This window comes from Culex pipiens, chromosome 3 (genome assembly GCF_016801865.2).
Source record: "Culex pipiens pallens isolate TS chromosome 3, TS_CPP_V2, whole genome shotgun sequence".
Taxonomy (NCBI): domain Eukaryota; kingdom Metazoa; phylum Arthropoda; class Insecta; order Diptera; family Culicidae; genus Culex; species Culex pipiens.
In genome coordinates this window covers 121,225,178-121,244,459 of record NC_068939.1, presented here as the reverse complement: position 1 = coordinate 121,244,459, position 19,282 = coordinate 121,225,178, and the positions used below count along the sequence as shown (strand labels likewise).

General features: G+C 36.1%; 1 protein-coding gene across 2 annotated transcripts in view; it reads right to left on the bottom strand.

Moving 5' to 3' along the window:
• LOC120413077 (bumetanide-sensitive sodium-(potassium)-chloride cotransporter) overlaps positions 1 to 19,282 on the bottom strand; it is a 113,760-nt gene that overhangs the window by 89,368 nt on the left and 5,110 nt on the right. For both annotated transcript variants that reach the window (XM_039573779.2, XM_039573780.2), the window contains exon 2: positions 16,467 to 16,764. The gene's annotated coding sequence lies outside the window, so the exon portion shown is untranslated. The remainder of the gene's footprint in view (positions 1 to 16,466; positions 16,765 to 19,282) is intronic.

The following is a 19,282-nucleotide window of genomic DNA, read 5'->3' as shown; positions in this document are numbered from 1 at the left end:
ACCGAGCAATATTTACAAAAACTGCCTCTTAAACACGCAAATAACATTCCAAAAGGGTGTAGCTCCAAAACATCACTATTTACACGAAATTTGATTTCAGATTCGGATTCAGCGGCCAAAATTACTATAAAAAATCATATCCTGACCTTTGAGACATATGCTTGCTACATCGTGTAATTAGTAGGCCTTGCTTCTGAATTCTGAGAAATTTTGAAAATTGGCACTTTTTTCCTCACTAAAACTCAAATATCTCGGCTCTGGAGTGTCGAAATTGGATTTTCTCAGAGGGAAAAATGTTCGCCATGAAATTTCCTACAAGTTGCATGCATTGGTTTCACTAGGAAAAATAGGCTACCCTAAATTAAATGAACATTTCTGAAAAAAGTTTCGAAAAAATGCGGTTTTTTCGACACAAATCCGCCTGGGAGAGTCAAAAAACTTAAATTTTGGTCCAATATTGATAGTGCATCTTATTCTATGGACAAAAACCTATCGTTTGAAGATAATACACACCTGATCGAAACAGTTTTTGTATTGATTCCAAGCGATTTTAGAAAATTTGTTCAAAAAAGTGACTTTTTTCAGTAAATCGACTAGGGGGTGCGAGAAAGTATTTTATTATTTTTTCTTGTCTAAGAAAACAATGTTCCTAACATCATAATCTATCATTTAAGAAGTGAGCACCTGAAATTCCTCGACATGACCTCAAAATGGGACAGGCTATTGTCCATTGCTTTCCATTGCCATTATTTTTCATTCAAAGATATAAATTTGGCGTCGCTAACAAATTGTTCAGAATAATACCCTGCATGCGTTGATACTTTTTGGTAACGATTATCCCATTCCTTGTAAAGTTATCGAAATCGTCATTAATCAGCCCACTATTAATTGGTTTATATTGATAGGAAAACCTCACAATGAAATAAGTGGACCCAATCTGAGGTAGTGCTTGCAGGAACTGTATTCCATCAACGTTCAACCAATGAAAGCCTGTGACGTAATAAATTAGCATGCTCTTGCATTGCCATTTCACAGCATTTTAACACTCAAACGCTCGGGTAGTCATTTGACCCCTATTTTTTTTCTTAAAAATCTCATAACTTTTGGTAGAATTGACCAATTTGGATGCTTCCGGTTGCAATAAATCCAGATTTGTCTATATTTTTAACTGTCAGATGGGGGACAAATATGGTCCACTTTTACCGGAGATAGTCCGGATTCCGTTGGGGTACCTCAGCTCTCCTATTTTGGTTTTTGGTCAATATAATAAAATCTATTCCACAAAACAAAGCCGGAAATGATGCAAAACTTCAAGGCATCATCCTAATACATCATCCTGCATAGATACATGACATGGTCAAGACCTTCGGGCACCGGAACAGGTTCCAACCGGAAACGGTTCACTGAGCTGATGTCGATTGGTGCCCAACTGGAACCGGCTCCAGTGCCCCGTAGGACTTAACCATGACGATTATTTTTGCAGGCCTTGAAGTTTTGCATCATTTCCGGCTTTGTTTTGTGGAATAGATTTTATTATACTGACCACAAACCCAAATAGGAGAGCTGAGGTACCCCAACGGAATCCGGATTATCTCCGGTAAAAGTAGACCATATTTGTCCCCCATCTGACAGTTAAAAATATAGACAAATCTGGATCTGTTGCAACCGGAAGCATCCAAATTGGTCAATTCTACCAAAAGTTATGAGATTTTTAAGAAAAAAATAGGGGTCAAATGACTACATCATTATAATCAAAAAGCATCTGTGGCTTAGTTTGTATTGTGCAATACAACTCTCCATGAAACTTTTATAGCAAAAACCTTACATTTATTTTATTCAAAATTGATACTTTCTCAATACTTCACAACCAAGATACTATAAGTAGAAAAAATCACAACCTGCCAGGAGAAAAAAAAACCCTTTATCGCAAACACTTGTAACACACTTGTGGCACACTCTCGGCGTGCAAACCAAAACATCATTCATCCACGTTCAGCAAACGGTACACAAGCGGTCAAGCTGTCGGACTGTTTACAAGGCATCTGCTCAACATTCCCGGCCCATGAATGACCGACCAGATAAATTCAACACACACAAGTGCTTCGGAATCCAGTTCCCACCGGCGGGCGTGGATCGTAAAGTTATCAATTAAACTTGAAGGGGGGTTAGTCCGCGACTAATCAAGCAGAAGGTAAAATTTCAACTGATCATCAAGCCTTACGAAATATGCTCTGACTTAGGTTGAAACGGAGGTCAAACTAGCATCAATGTTTGGAAATGGCTCACTATTAAAATAACAAAATCAAAACTAATTTGGTTTCGACTCCAAAATTTTATTAGGTGAATTTGGTGTTTCTTCTTAACCTGCTAATAAATGTTGAAATGTTACAATCGATTTATGAAAGAAGTACATTAATGTGAAGAGTAATGCAGCGAAATTCCACCGGTTCATACATAAAAGATGCCCCACAATTATGGCAAACTTCTGCGGAGAATACGCATCAATCGTCCTTCCACACATACACACATGTCAGACACGAACTAAAAATAGCCCCTTAACGGCGGAGGCTGAGACTAACCTTGGACAAGTTCTCCCTTTTGCACCACCAGAACTCTTCAGAAGAGGTCGTTGTGGTTGTGCTTTGTTGTCACAAGTAGGGTTTTGACGTTCCAAGATAATGCATTTCAGTTTATGATTTCAAAACAAACAAACGAAACTGATAAGAGTGTGTGTGCGTCCAATTTAATACACGCTGGCCGTCAGCGAAATTATGAGAAAGTATAGTTTTTAGCAGATTTGGAATATGCTATTGCACACTTTGCACCAAATTCTCCACCCTTGCACATAATATCTGCACACCAAATATTTGCACACTTGAAATCCTACCCCTTCTCTCCCCCTCTCGCCTAGAGTGGTGCGTGTCTCGACTGAGCGTTGTTGCTCTCGACCACTTTAGAACAGTTTCAAACTAGGGTGTGTGTCTTGGATAGTTTTTTTCTGCTGTAGTTTGAGGTGTGCACTTTGTTGGAGAGCTTTCCACAAATTGCACGATTGTCTAAAAATCTCTGAAATCTGCAATAATCAGGCCTGCTAAAAGTTTCCAACCCAGCGTACACATGAAGCAAACCAAAATGTCAGTTCACTGCTAGCATGTGACTGTAAGCCTACTGTGTCCGTTCAACCACTGCCGCCTGACTCGTGCTGGAGAATGCGAGACGTGAAAAAATGAGCTACACTCACTCAATTCGTGTCATACGACAGACTCGTAAAATCCTCTTTAAACACTATTTTGAATATTTTTAAACAATTGAAAGATTCAAGACTGTGCAAAACACTTCAAACAACCATAACTTATATTCAAAAATACATTTCCACGCGTACATACAAACTTTTTGTGTAAAAACTTGTTTCTTTATGTGTGTGCGTGCAACGTCGAATGAGCGTTGGTCGACTTTTGCCTCGCATTGCAGCTGCTCAATGAGCTAGAGCACTCACGACTGCGCCGGGTTTGTTTATGTCACGGTTTTGCGGTTCAGTGACTGGATCTGAAAAAATCGTGTCAGCGTCGCCGATTTTCGCGTGATGACCCCTGACATTTTCAGCACTGATGCTAATACATTTTATTTTAGTCTAATGAGAAGTCAGCGTGTATTTAATATCCAAAGAATAAACGATTTATTACTACACGTGGAAAATTAGTTCCAAAAATCGTGAACCAGTGTTCATGAAATTAGGAACCATGGAAAAACTGTTAAAATTTGATTTCAACCATGGAATTTTTAAACTTTGTTCTTGGTTCATTTTCATGAACGCTTGTTCACGCTTTTCGGAACTCATTTTTCCTCCGTGTACGGTTCCTTCTTCGATTTGCGTGAAACTTTGTTTTAAAGGGTAATTTTTGTCCCTGATCACGAATCCGAGGTCCGTTTCTTAATATCTCGTGACGGAGGAGCGGTACTACCCCTTTCATTTTGAACATGCGAAAAAAGAGGTGTTTTTCAATAATTTGCAGCCTGAAACGGTGATGAAATTTATGTTTATATATCAAATTTTTTTGTAATTGTCTGTTCTACAACTTTGTAGAACATTATTACACTCTAAAAATTTACCCTGCAAAGTTAGAAAAACACGTAATTTTAAAATGACAAATTGTGTTGTAATTGAAAAAATAACCCTTCTGGTTTAGGAGAGATTCGAAAAGTACATTTAATTTCCCTTAAAATAACATGTTCCAAAAAAATTAACAGTTGAGTAACGGAAAATGACAGAGTTTTTAAAACTTTTTCAGGGTTTTTTTACGATGAAAAATACGTTTTTTCGGAATTTGGAGGCCATCAAATCGGGCGTCCAATTTTATATAAAAGTCCCCCTTTGGCCGAGCTTCCGTGGCCGTGAGGTTACGGGTTTCGCCTTGTAAGCGGAAGGTGATGGGTTCGATTCCTGTCTGGCTCGGCAAAGTCAGATCCCTTAAAAGAGTAAAATATGCTCACTGGGAATACTGACCAGTAGGGGATTTGTTTCGAATAGCGGCGTGCTGGGTTTTCAATCCAGAGGTCGTGAGTTCGATTCTCGTACCGGGATGATGAAGTTTTTTTTGACACCAAATTTCTATCTCATCACCGTTTCAGGCTGCAAATGATTGAAAAACCCCACTTTTTTCGCATGTTCAAAAATCAAGGGGTCGTACCGCCCCTCCGTCACGAGATATCAAAAAACGGACCGCGGATTCATGATCAGGGACAAAAGTTACCCTTAGGACAAAGTTTCACGCAAATCGAAGAGGGGTCGGAGCAACTTTTCTCCATTTCGCATGAGTTGGTAGAGAATTATCCATGAAGGAAAAAAAGCAAAATTATATTACACAAAAAAAATTCTACACTTTAGAAGAAAAACATAACATAATACATGAAAAAGTCGATATTTATTAGCAGGAATGCGACCCTTATTATTAAGTAAATCTTAGAAAAAAATCTGTTACGTTACTCAAGAAATCATTTTTGCCTTTCTTACAAAAGAAAGGTTTAAGGTTTGCTTTTGGAAAAACGCATTTTTCAGAAATCTTAAAAAATTCGTGCACGGCGGGGAATCGTTCCAGAAAAAAATCCTATTACTAATTTGAAGGTTTTGATGCGCTCTTTCGTTTGAATTTTGGCCCGAAACCCGGAACTCGAAGCCTGATTTTTTAGAGCTCTTTTTCTTAAATACTTGTGCGATGTCTGTATCCGCTCTAAAAAATTGTGTCTTCCATCTTTGGAAAACTGCTCGTAAAACCCACCATCTTTATATTTCAGATTTGTAGCCATGGGGTCGCAGACGAACATTTTATTTTTCGATTTGCAATTTTCGACCAGTAAATGTGGTCAAAGACATTTTTAAATGTATTTTTTGGATTATTTTACAGATAACACTATTCAATTAAAAGAATTCAGTTAAAAAAAAAGCCATTCGAAAACATGCGCCATAAACTGCTAGGGCCCAAAATTTGAAGCTTTTCCAAAATATATTTCCAGAGATATAGCCATATTAGTGTTTTACGTCTTATTTTTACCCTATTTTTTCTTATTAAATTTTTGGTTTTATTTATACAGAATCATATACATCAAATTCAAAGTTCCAGCCCATTCTCGATCGAAACATCGACAAGTCGTCAATATACCCTTTATATTTTTCTAATAATGTGAATCCAATATGTTTTTCTCAATTAAATAGAATTATCTTGTTACCCATAACGTACCTCTGAAATTAAAAAAATGGCATTCGAGGTTTAGCTTAAAAAAATTCGAAGCTTTAAGTCAAATTCTCACTGGATGGTATCGTTATGTTTCTGAAAAATTAATTTCACCAATATATTTTTTGGAGTTTCATCATTTCGTAAGAAAGGCTCTATTTCACCTCTGGTGATATTAAATCGGGTTTTTAAGGTCTTGATGTAAATATTATCGAAATATCATTAAATCCAGGCATGGAAGGGTTGCCAGATTTTTAAAGAATTTCGGAGCATTCGTCAAACAATATCTAAAAATAGTTCGTAAAACTGTTCCTGAACCCTTTTTATAACAGATTACAACGTAATAATGTTGTTTTATGACAGGGTTGTCAGATCTTAAAGGTTTACATTTAATGAGTAAACAGAGTTTGTCCAAAAGATTGACACTTAATATCATAAAATAACCGAAATGAAACAAAATTTGACAATCTGGTAACACTGTGGACACTGTCTTCAATCTTATGGGATTATTTTAAGAGCGAGTTTTTCACCGATGTGAAACAGGTCGTATCGAGGTGCTCCGATTTGGATGAAACTTTCAGGGTTTGTTTGTCTATACATGAGATGAACTCATGCCAAATATGAGCCCTCTACGACAAAGGGAAGTGGGGTAAAACGGACTTTGAAGTTTGAGGTCCAAAAAACATGAAAAATCTTAAAATTGCTCGCATTTCCGTAAAACTTCATCAATTCCAACTCTCTTAGATGCATTCGAATGGTCTTTTGAAGCCCTTCAAAACGTGCTATAGACATCCAGGATTGGTTTGACTTTTTCTCATAGCTTTTGCAAATTACTGTTAAAAATGGATGTTTTTAAAACCTTAATAACTTTTCCCAACAGCCTCCAACACCCATACTCCCATAGGTCAAAAGTTAGGGAATTTCATGGACTATAAGCCTACGGTATTAACTTTTTGGCCAATTGCAGTTTTTCTCATAGTTTGACGATTTTTCTAGAACAAAAATTTTACAACGTTAGTTTTTGCCCTGTAGGCCTCCATAGCGGCACTTTTTGGTCTCAATTTTGACATATTCGGAATCCTCAGAAAATTTTACATTAGGTTGAGGTGTTGTAATTTTGAATTTGATTGTAAAAAATGCCATTTAGAATTAATTAACATATTATTTAGCATTTTGTCGGATTGAGGGTAAAACAAGTTTTCGCCTACTTGATACAGCATTTGACGTATTGAGCATAGGGTAAATAAGATCCAATTCTTTTTTCAAAAATGTTTTATTTAATTATTTTTTAAAGCAATATTACAACTGCAATACTTCTAACTTACGTGAAATTGTCCGAGAATTCCGAATATGACAAAATTGAGACCAAAAAGTGCCGTCTTCTCGGCATACAGGGCAAAAACTAACGTTGTAAAATGTTTGTTCTAGAAAAACCGTGAAACTATGAGAAAAACTGCAATTGGCCAAAAAGTTAATACCGTAGGCTTATAGTCCATGAAATTCCCTATCTTTTGACCTATGGGAGTATGGGTGTTGGAGGCTGTTGGGAAAAGTTATTAAGGTTTTAAAAAAATCCATTTTTAACAGTAATTTGCAAATGCTATGAGAAAAAGTCAAACCAATCCTGGATGTCTATAGCACATTTTGAAGGGCTTCAAAAAACCATTCGAATGCATCTAAGAGAGTTGGAATTGATGAAGTTTTACGGAAATGCGAGCAATTTTAAGATTTTTCATATTTTTTGGACCTCAAACTTCAATGCCCGTTTTACCCCACTTCCCTTTGTCGTAGAGGGCTCATATTTGGCATGAGTTCATCTCATGTATAGACAAACAAACCCTGAAAGTTTCATCCAAATCGGAGCACCTCGATACGACCTCTAGAACAAACCGAGCAGAATCTACAAATACTGCCTCTTAAAGGTCGATGTTTTCATGCAAATAGCTGGGATCCGGTCTCTTAAAGCTGTAAAATAATTACTTATGTTGCCATAACATTTGATTGGGTCATCAAATCTTTAATCTGGGCTCATTGGAAAGGTTTTTCAAATTTCTATCAAACGACGGGTCGTATGACGTTTTCATTCAAATATCTGAAATCCGGTGTATAAAAGTGTAAAAATGCCACTTAAGTACTTATAACTTATGATAAAGTTGTCGGTTCTAAGCTATATAAACTTTTATACTAATTAGTACTTAGTTAACTTTATATTCAATCCAAACTCTTTTCTTCCCTCATTGAGATGAGGAAGGCAAAAATCCCATAACAAGTGAGAAAATATTCAATCCACTTGAGTTCTGTAAGATTTTTAAGCAATTCATTTGGCTGATATAAATAGCACTCAATGCACACCAAAATGCTCCAAATCACTGCCAATACGTCAAATCAAAACTCAATAAAGTCTGCCACTCGTTCTGCCCCGTCACGCTCGCAAAGTCACAAAGTCAAGGCCCCCAAGCATCAACGCTGGTTGCAGTAAGCAGCCATAATCAACGAAAAAAAAATCCCCATTCTCATTCCCATTCATTCACTCTTCCATTCATCTATTTCAATCCTTCCGAGCGCTGCTGGTAATCTCCTTCGTGTATGTATGTATGTTGTTCATCGTTCGTTGCTCACCAGCGAGGCAAATATTGTCTTGTGGCGATTCTCGACGATGCTAGTTTTTGTTTATGTTGTGATTTATTCCAGTTGTTGCTTCTTGCCTTGTTTCATCACGACTCCTGTGCTGTGACGTGACCTTTCTCAAAAATCTAGCTGTTGAGCAATGCGCCTAACGAGTTGGTATAAATTGAGGAAATTTGAAGGGAGCCCTCTCACCCTTTTGACATTACCAAAACTCAGAATAAACGAGGTTGTGCTTTTGCGTAACAACATTCCAGCCAAGAAGACCTCCAGCAGACACACAAGGCAGCATCCAGGCAGTTGCCGGGGATCTCTTTATCACCACGGTGTCTCAGCTGTACCGTAAGAGCTCGCGTAGTTGTACATAGTTTGTGTTGTGGCCATGATATCTTGTCGAAATTGCAATTTGACCTCAAACGAACTCACAAACCAATATTTTGATTTTCGTCGACGTGCCATCCGAGCAACAATGCTATGAAGCAGGCTTCAAAATGTCAATTTTTCAATCCCTGTAGCTGATGATACTTTTGCCAACAAAGAACTACCCCAACGAGCTAGAACATGTTGCGTCGTGGAACCTATCTGCCCCGTCTAGTAGTTTGTTTTATATATAGACCAGTATTACGGTTTGTTTAAGCTTATTGATAATTTCCTTCCTATTTGTCTTTGCCGCGCTGCGCCCGCTGTCCTCTGTCCTGGCCTCCCTCTTTACTGTCTTTTTGTCGCTTGCTTGTTATGATTTTGCATCTCGTTTCCTCTGCTCCTCCCGGCCAACAGTTGACTCGTAGACGGTCAAGTGTGAACAATTCCCAAGGCTGCGTCGTGGACGTGACACGCGATTGCGCTCCAAAGTAGGTTCCGGATCCCGGCGGCCTTTTTTTTCCTGTGTCGTTGCCATTTTTAATCAATTGTGAAGCCCTCATCGTGGTCGGACGTTAACCACACAACTTTTTTTTTGCCTCTCTTTGATCCCTTGTGGCCAATTAGTCATGCATTCATACTTTTGCCAATTATACTTTTTTTTGTTTTGGACTTGTCCGGGAAACCCTTTTTATGCCGGTTGGCTTTTTCGGTTGATGTTGGTAGTGAAGTAGGGGAATGAGATTTGATGAGACTATCAGAAAATGATATAGAATTTCAAATTAAAAAATCCGAATATTTCCGGTTATGAAAAATACTTCATTCAATTGTTTCTTGTTATAACAATAAAAACACAATTACAATTATTGATAACCCTACTATTGTCACATAGGTATTGCGTTCTCAAAACTGATATTTCTTGTTTTGAAAACATGTTACAGCGATGAAAATTTCATTTCAGGTTTTGTCCGCCTTTTCCTTCAGTTTTTCTCTCGAAAGATCAGGTAGCAGAAACATATGTATTGAACATTGGAATTTTCGTTGAAAAAAGTTGTAAATTATTTAAAATATATTTAATGACATTTATTTTCATTATTTTTATCAATCAGGGCACTTCAAGGCTTTTTACATTTTTCTTCTACTCGGTTTAATATTCCTTAAATAGTCCATGCAGTTTTTGAAGTTTCGATAAGTAGTTGAAAGATTACGTATAATATATGTTATCTGTTATATCCGAATGTTGCATAAGTGACTGAGTCATATATTTTGGAAATCTGATCAACATATCTCCAGATATTGGCACTTAAGTGAAGTTTATTTACTTTTTTTTAAACCAAGATCTTTTTTGATGAAAGTCTTGTCTAAATTCAACATGTGATACATCGTTGAATAGATCCACCCTATTTTAAGATTTGGACAGCCAAAAGTATGCCATGAGGCATTTTCATTAAAATCTTCTCCATCATCGCAACTAAAAATAAAAAATCACACGCATTTTTTTCAATTCGGTTTTATGATTTTTTTAGAAACCTTTCCAACAAATTTTAAATTCAGATTTTATGGAATTGAGTAAAAAGCAGAAAAAGAGATTTTTTTTCGAGCAACCAAGTGGTCACAACGAGAGCAATTGCGGGAAAGTGGATTAGTGAAAGTTTGTTTTAATTTGTTGTTTAATCGAGCGTCTTGTTGACTTGGTGATGTCTAATCAGTCGGTCATAATCTCAAGCTATAAATAGAACGGCTTTCTGTAAAAAACGTGAAACGCTATTTGCAATGCAATTGTAATTAATGTATTTTGTGTTAAATTAATTCTAATTAGCTCTTGAAAACTTAAACACACCTTAAAAATTTGAAATTTCCGCAAATTTTAACACAGTATTTTTTAAATCTTTGACAAAATTTGTTTTCATTTTAAGGTAAATTATTAACTAGATTTTTAAACCATCTAGTAAACAAAGCGTTCAATTACTCGGTATTAAATAACGGGTAAAGTTTAAATCCTGCAATTTTCAGAGAAATATGAGAACTGACGAATTTTATGTTTCTTGAAAAAAAAAATTAAAACATTGTAGCAGTGAAAATTAACACAGAAAGCTTGAGAGGCTTTTATATAATATTTTAAAATTTTTAAATAAATTAGCAGGTTATTTTTAGCAGTTTATTTTCAGAACTAAACATAAAATTTGATTCATCCATAACAATTTGTTTTCTTACTTGTCTTTCTGCGCGAAGGCTAACAAAAACGAATCATACAAACATCTTAAACCAATATTACGTAGTCCAATAGAAAAGTATAAATATCATGTCCCAGCATTTATACAGTAAAACTAAATTTTAAGTTTTGAACTCCAAGCGATGCATTTAATTAAAATTTGATCTTCATGGAGAAAAAAAAATAAGTGAATCTACTCACTACTCACTGGATTTTTCTTGAGGTCTTATCAGCTAAGGGATTTTATATGTTTATAGGGCATTTTTCAAACTAAACTCTAGAATATCTCTTTTTTGGCACAAACTCGGCCCTTTTATAATTATTTTTTTGCAATAAAAAAGAGTAATATACTAACAAGGGTTGTTTTAAAAGTAAACTTGAAGCTTAATATTTCTGGAGAAGCATTTTGACAGCTGGAACTATTTTGCGGGAGGTAATTTGGACACCCTAAGGAAATTGGTCTGCCACAGGCTGCATAGATATTTTGGAGGAATTTGGATGTCACTAGAAGGTATTCGAGATCATATTCGATGAAAAATGTCATTCATTTCGATAAATTTTGATAAAAACCTGTTTTCATCGCAGAAATTGAAAGGGGTAATATGGACACCCATGTGGAGTAATTTGGACATGCCTTGTGGGTTAATATGGATACCTTTTGTGTGGTAATTTGAACACCTTTTTTTGGGCTGATTTGGGCACACTTTGATTATTTGAGCATATTTTTATCCTTCAACCTAGTTTGGTATCTGCTCTATAATTTAATAATGTTTTTTTGTTTACCCCATTCCATCGTCATATATATTTAACATTCTATTTAACTCCTAGTCAAAAAAAGATTTAGCAGTTATGTCTTGTCTAGTACAACTTTAATTTAAATGAACACTTAAAGGTTAAACATAAAAATAAAAGACATTAAAAAAAAAAGATAACCAATTTTTTTCAAAAGGTCCATCGAACCAAATCATCATAATTGAAAAATAGTTTGCTGTTTTTCGATCATTAAAAATAAATTAATTCACTAGAAAAATATCAACGCAATCTTTTGAAATCTAATCTCGACATTCATGGTTTTTTAAAATAAATATTATAAAATTTTGAAATAAACGTGTTCAAAAATGTTTCCCTCTATAACCCAACCCCGCCTCTAAATCTTAGAAAATTTTAGGGTCGGAAGTTTGATTTGTTTTATGTGACTTTGACTTTGTCATTTTTTAAGGAGTAAATTTTGCCTGTATTGCCTTCCTCACTGAGGTAAGGCTATAATCCTGCTCTAAAAATGAACTTTTTATTAAAAGCTCAAAGACCCACCTTCATGTATACATATCGACTCAGAATTGAAAACTGAACAAATGTCTGTGTGTGTGTGTATGTGTGTGTGTAATTGTGTGTGTATGTGTGTGTGTATGTATGTATGTGACCAAAATTCTCACTGAGTTTTCTCAGCACTGGCTGAACCGATTTTGACCAAACCAGTTGCATTCGACTTGGTTTAGGGTCCCATACATCGCTATTGAATTGTTTGAAGTTTCGATAACTAGTTCAAAAGTTATGTATAAAAATGTGTTTTCATATATATCCGGATCTCATTTATATACATGTAAACGATGTCCGGATCCATCATCCGACACATCGTTGGTTAGGTATTTGAAAGACCTTTCCAACGAGTCCACAACATTGAAGATCTGGCAACCCTGTCTTGAGTTATGACCACTTAACCCTCTACTGCCCAAATTTTTTTTTCGAAAATTTTTATTTTTCCTGTGTTCAGGAGGTCATTTTGAGCAACTTTTGTTCTACGAAAAACTTTACTTCTCTTGTTTTATGTTTTTCTTGTTTCATTTTTAGTATTTTAATTTGCATTTATCTTGTTTAGTTTATGTTTGTTTTTGGTAGTATTTGGCCTACTCTACCACCTCCTATCATTACATTTTGCCTATCTAATTTTTTCATGTTTTTACAGTAACTTTTTCAATTTTTTGCATGTTTTTCACATTTTCTGCTATAAAATGGAACCATTATCATTTAAATTGTAAATAAATGCGTAGAGGCATAGTCTGGGGCACTAGAAAAATTACTGCATACTTCTTTTTACTTAAAATAAAGGAAATGTTAGTAAAAAACACAGCCAAAGTTGACCCCTGAAAAAATTACATTTTTTAAAACATTGGCAAAGTCACATAAAACAAGTAAAACTTCCAACCCTAAAATTTTCCAAAATTTTAAAAGTTCTTCTTTCCAATGCTTTTTGAAGATCAAAAATTGGTTGAAAAATGGATTTTTGGCGATTTTTTAAATCGAAGCCCGTCTAGAGGCGGGGTTGGGTTGTAGAGGGTTAAGTAATATTTATGTAATTTTTTGAAGCCGGATCTCACTTAAATGTATGTAAACGATGTCCGGATCCATCATCCGACCCATCGTTAGTTAGGAAATTGAAAGACCTTTCAAACGAGTCCACAACATTGAAGATCTGGCAACCCTGTCTCAAGTTATGACCACTTAAGTGATATTTATGTAATTTTTTGAAGCCGGATCTCACTTAAATGTATGTAAACGATGTCCGGATCCATCATCCGACCCATCGTTAGTTAGGAAATTGAAAGACCTTTCAAACGAATACACAACATTGTATATCTGGCTACCCTGTCTCGAGTTATTACCACATAAGTTATTTCTGTGTACTTATTTTTCTAGATCTTAAAAAATAGCTGATGTTTTTACCACTCATATTACCCATTTTTGATAAAAAATGAGGAAGGCATAAACCACATAGGTGGATTAAGTTAGTTTTTTTAACTAACATTACCTATGGGTAATTCTCCGCCAACTCACACAGCTTTTGCCCCGACCCCTCTTCGATTTGCGTGAAACTTTGTCCTAAGGGGTAACTTTTGTCTTTGATCACGAATCTGAGGTCATTTTTTTAATATCTCGTGACGGAGGCGCGGTACGACCCCTTTTATTTTTGAACATGCGAAAAAAGAGGTGTTTTTCAATAATTTGCAGCCTGAAACGGTGATGAGATAGAAATTTGGTGTCAAAGGGACTTTTATGTAAAATTGGACGCTCGATTGAATGGCGTACTCAAAATTCCGAAAAAAACGTATTTTTCATCGGAAAAAAACACTTAAAAAGTTTTAAAAACTCTTCCATTTTCCGTCCTCCGTCACGAGACTGACCTCAAATTCGTGATCAGAACTAATGCGTCCATCCCGGGAATTCCCGGGACAAAAATCCCAGGATTTTTCCAAAACCGGGAATTCCCGAATCCCGGGATTTTCTAGAATTTGTCCCGGGAATTCCCGAAATTGAAAAAAATAATCATATTTTGGTCTGGAAATTCGTATTTGGAAATAGTAAAACAGTTGAATACTTAGTAATCGATAAAATGCATTAAAATTTGTATTTGGCAAATGTCAGCATTTATTTGGCTTATTAAGGAAAATTATTATAATTTGATTTAACAGGTCCGCAAAATGCCTAGCGCTTCAATTTTTTTCTCTTTAATTTTTTTAAAGACTGAATATATTTACATAAATTTACGATTTTAAATTAAAAAAAACTCATATTAAATTATTTTTAATCAAACACCGGCATCTGGGGCAAATAAGGACAAATGTACGAATCAATACAGGTATTTAAGCAAAAAAAATGCAAAATGTTTTGGATGACTTTGGTTAAAACAGGAACAGAACAAAACAATTAGTACACCGACTTACAAATGTACTTGAAGTTAATTTGTAAAATATGTTTTATATGTGAATTCAAAACTTATCTAGAATTTTACATTGACTAGTATTATTTTATTTGTTGTCTTTTTTTGTTTTTTAGAAATATAAATGAAAATTTGAAGCTGTTTTACTCATGTCATATAAAAAAAAATAAACGAGAAAAAAGAAAAACTTATAAAATTTGAATCGCAAATAAAAAAACAATGAATCATATTGGAATTTAAAATTGTAGCTGATTTAAAAACCAAAACACCACAAAAAAAAAAACAAAATTGATTGTTATCAATTTTTAATTTCTTTAAGGCTATTTAAAAACATTCGTCTTTGTTTAGATTGAAGTGTAAATTATCACCAATTAATATTATTAAGCTAATTCTATGATTTTTAGCTTGAAAACATAAAAAATGTAATGAAAACATAGATTTTATTACTGATACAAAAATTTCCCGGGATCCCGGGAATTCCAGGGATTTCAAAAATATTTTTCCCGTTTCCCGGGAAATCCAAAACCTGGGAAAATTGGACGCCCTAATCAGAACCAAAGTAACCCCTTAGGACAAAGTTTCACGCAAATCGAAGAGGGATCGGGGCAAGTTTTCCCGATTTCGTGTGAGTTGGGATTTTTTTTACATTCTAAATAATAATGGTGCAATTCTTTAGCAGAAAATGTGAAAAACGAGCAAAAAAAATCAAAGGTGACTGTAAAAATATAACAAATAGATAGGCAAAATGTAATGATAGGAGGATGGTCCACAAACCACGTTGACCACTTTTTTGGAAATCTCAAACAAAAAGTTGTTTTTTTTGTATGGACAATTGTTCACGAGGGGAGGGGGGGGGGGTAACAGATTCCCTAAAAAGTGTCCACGTGGTTTATGGATGGTCCCTAAGCAGTCATTTAAGAAAAATTGTAAAATTTCACGGGATTTCACGGAAATTTCCAAAGTTTACGAATTTCACGCTTTCCGTGAAATCGTGAAAATTCACTAACCCTAGTCGTGACCGACAACGACTAACTATATAAATAATATTTTTTCTCGTAAAATCGCGATAACATTTTCCAAATTTCGGGTGATTTGGCAGCGGATTGCCCTTTTCTAAACATCTCATGTCTATAACATCTCATGTCTATAATATTGATCAATGTTTCATAGATTGAAAACTGATGGACAATCCTGTTTTTTTTTTGTTTTGGTCTGATGACTAATGCCTGAATAGGGTAAAGATGGTTTTCAGAAAATAAAATAAAAAACAAACTCAGGTTTATACGAAGCTAATAATAGTGCTGAAAGTTAATTATTTCATCATAATCGTGATCCCCCTGAATGATGCAACCCATTCTTAACCGCACATTTCCAACCAACAATGCAGTCCATATAAAGCCTTTAAATGGGACGGCTGCTGCACCGGTCGGTTCCCAGCCCGTGCACGTGACTTCTGTAACTACCATGTCCGAGTCCCCGAGCAAGCATGCAACCAAACAAACGACAACCGATAGCCGGCCGCGTTATCACCGTTTCAGAATCAGCAGCAAAAGCGCGCTCGCGACGACGACAACTTTAAAGTTCGAACAACCATTAATAGATTTATTCACACATTTTGCGGTGCGATCGTGCCCTGGGGCTTGAATTGTGAATGGAAAAGTACCCTAAGGAGAGATGTCTCGTTTGTTTTTTTTTATTACTGGCACACCAAAACGTGGACATTCGTCGAAGGTGAGACAGAAAAAAAGTGTCCAACACGCGAACTTTCCCATAAAAAGACACCCATGCGAGAGTTAATTTTGATGACCTGTGCGCAAATACTTACATGGTGTCGACTCAACAAAACGCGCCAACTTCAGCAAGCTCACTTTCCCCCGCCGAAAAAAAACACCTGTGTATGATGACGCACCTTAATGTCAGGGTTCTGGGAACTCCAACGATGGTCAGAGCCGGCAGTCCCTCACCAGGTTCACAGAAATACGAAGAACTCTACTCGGCAAACAGCGCTGGTTGCGGAGTGTGTGTCATGAAAACGAAACTCAGCAAACTCGGAGAAATAACACTGATGAACACTTTAAAGTTTTTTCTTTCTCTACCTTGAACTTCTTCCAACTGAAGATTTGCTGTGAATAATAGGGAAAGAAAACGAATTGAAGTTTTGGGGCAGCAAGTTCGATGATGGTGGAATAGTTTGCAAATTGTTGGGAAAAGTACTTTGACTGAGTTTCTTCTGCGAGGAGAGCAGAGCTTGGGGAACCGAGGAACACTTTCTACTGCGCGATGGGTGGGTTGTACAAAACAGAGAGTGTACACGAAGTTATTTGTCGGTTGGTAAAAACTCAAAAATCTGTTTACGAAAATATAGTTTTAATAAATGAATTATTTTTTCGTATAGTATAATAGTAGTTTATGCAACAAGTTGCAAAAAGACGATTTTTTCAGCACGAGTTGTACATTTATCCAACGAGGTTTACCGAGTTGGATAAATACGACGAGTGCTGAAAACATCAAGTTTTGCAACAAGTTGCTTACAACATTTTTTGCAATTCCGAAAAACGCTTCTTTAATGGAATTTTAGGTCAAATATTCATCAAAAATCAAATCAAAAATCAAATCAAATTATTCGCTCTACAGCATTGCCTTGGCGTTCTCGATTGCGAGATTCCTACTCGAAACTAGGTGTTCGAAGGCTTGATTGTTGAGGCAATTGCAAACCTCTTTTTACACCTAAGCTTCCATCCACCCCGGGATTCGAACTGACGACCTTTGGATTATTAGTCCAACTGCCTACCAGCGACTCCACCGAGGCAGGCCCCAGGGAGACGACTCCTACCCCTGGACCGAGCTAACGACCTAACCTTTAGGTTAGTCCGGGGCCAACATTTACTTCCCGTCCGACGGAAGGCGTGATCAGACAAATCTCGTCTCAAAATTTGCCACCGGGACCTTCTGGGATCGAACCCAGGCCGACTGGGTGAGAGGCAATCACGCTTACCCCTACACCACGGTTCCCGGCTAATATTCATGTGTTTAGTAAATTCATCGGCAAAACCAGCACTGTTATTGTAAGGTATTATTTTTCCATTCTGTTATTTTTGGTAGGGAAAAGTAGGCCGTTTCGTTTCTCCAGAAGGACAGGAAAAGTTGACAGTTTCACAGTGGAATTGCAAAAATATTTTTTTGCAATTCCGTCGTGAAACTACTTACTTTTCCTGTCATTCTTGAACGACGAAATAGCCTACTTTTCTGTACCAAAAATAACAGAATCGAATAGCAACACTTTTCAAAATAAATGCTGAAAAGTTCTACTTTTCAGCACTGAAATGAGTGCTGAAAAGTTCACTTTTGCCGTTTTCCCCTATTAAATCAACATTTTCAGATGTATCAACAATGGAAAGTTGCTTGCTCACTTTTATCTGAGCCATTTATTACTTTGAAACAGTCAAAAACACTTTATAAAAGCTGTAATTCATGATCACAGTGCAGATAGGCCGATAATAGAAATAGGCCGAGAAAGGGTATAGTTCCCCTACTTCTCCTGGTTGTTTTATATTATTCTTGTTAATGTTGTTTATTGTTTATTTTAGTTTATGCTTGCTCTGATAGTATTAGGCTTATTCTAACACTTATTTTTACTCAAAATATAGGAAATTTTAGTAAAGAGAACAGCAAAAGTTGATTGCTGAAAAAAATGCATTTCACGAACACAGGGCAACATTTTTTTAAATTTTAAGAGTGGTTCTTTCCTTGCTTTTTGAAGATCAAAAATTGTTCTAAAAATAAATTTTAACCAATTTTTTAGATCGACACCCGTTTAGAGGCGGGGTTGGGTTGTAATGAAAAAAGTTTATTGAAATGAAAAAAAAAATGGCAATATGCAATATGCATATGTAGCAACATTATTATTGTGCCATGCCATCGCAAAAAGTAAACTTCAATGTAAACATTGTGAAAATGTGAATGATAAATTCTTTTAATACCACCTTCATTGATTTTGTTGACTCCAAATAACTTCGTGTACACCTCAACTATCCTATCCAGCAGGTAAGTATTCCCTCGCGCACAATTTCAATCGAAAAATACATATATTTTTTCAAATGTTTCTTCACCGCACACCCTCTTTTCTCCTTTTCAATTCCTCCCACAAACTTCCTAATAGGTTTATTTAGCGTCTTTTTTCAAGTTCTTGTCCACTCACAGAAACACGTTACAAACACACAAACACTTTTCGCCGGGTTTCCAAACAAACTTTAATGTCACACTGAAATGGCATATTCTTGTTGCACACGCCGAACGTTTCTTCCTCTTGAACGAAGCTCCCACTATGGCTTTCTGTGTTCCAGCCGACGACACGGCGACTATCTTTCGCCCCAAAGAGGTAGGTCAAACCGTTTGTTTTCCTTGTTCTCTTCAACGGCCACCCTCAGAGGGAACGGTTTACTGTTTGTAGCATTTACACCAATTTGTTGCTTCTAGTCTCTCTCTCTCTGGGTCTATCTCTCAATGGAGCAAACAAATAATTACACATAATGGGACGGCCTCAGAATGAAAACAAAACGACACTCTCGGCCACACGCCGCTTTCAGAAGGGGAAAAGTACCCATTTTCATCACATTGGATCTATTTTCATCGATTTTGAAC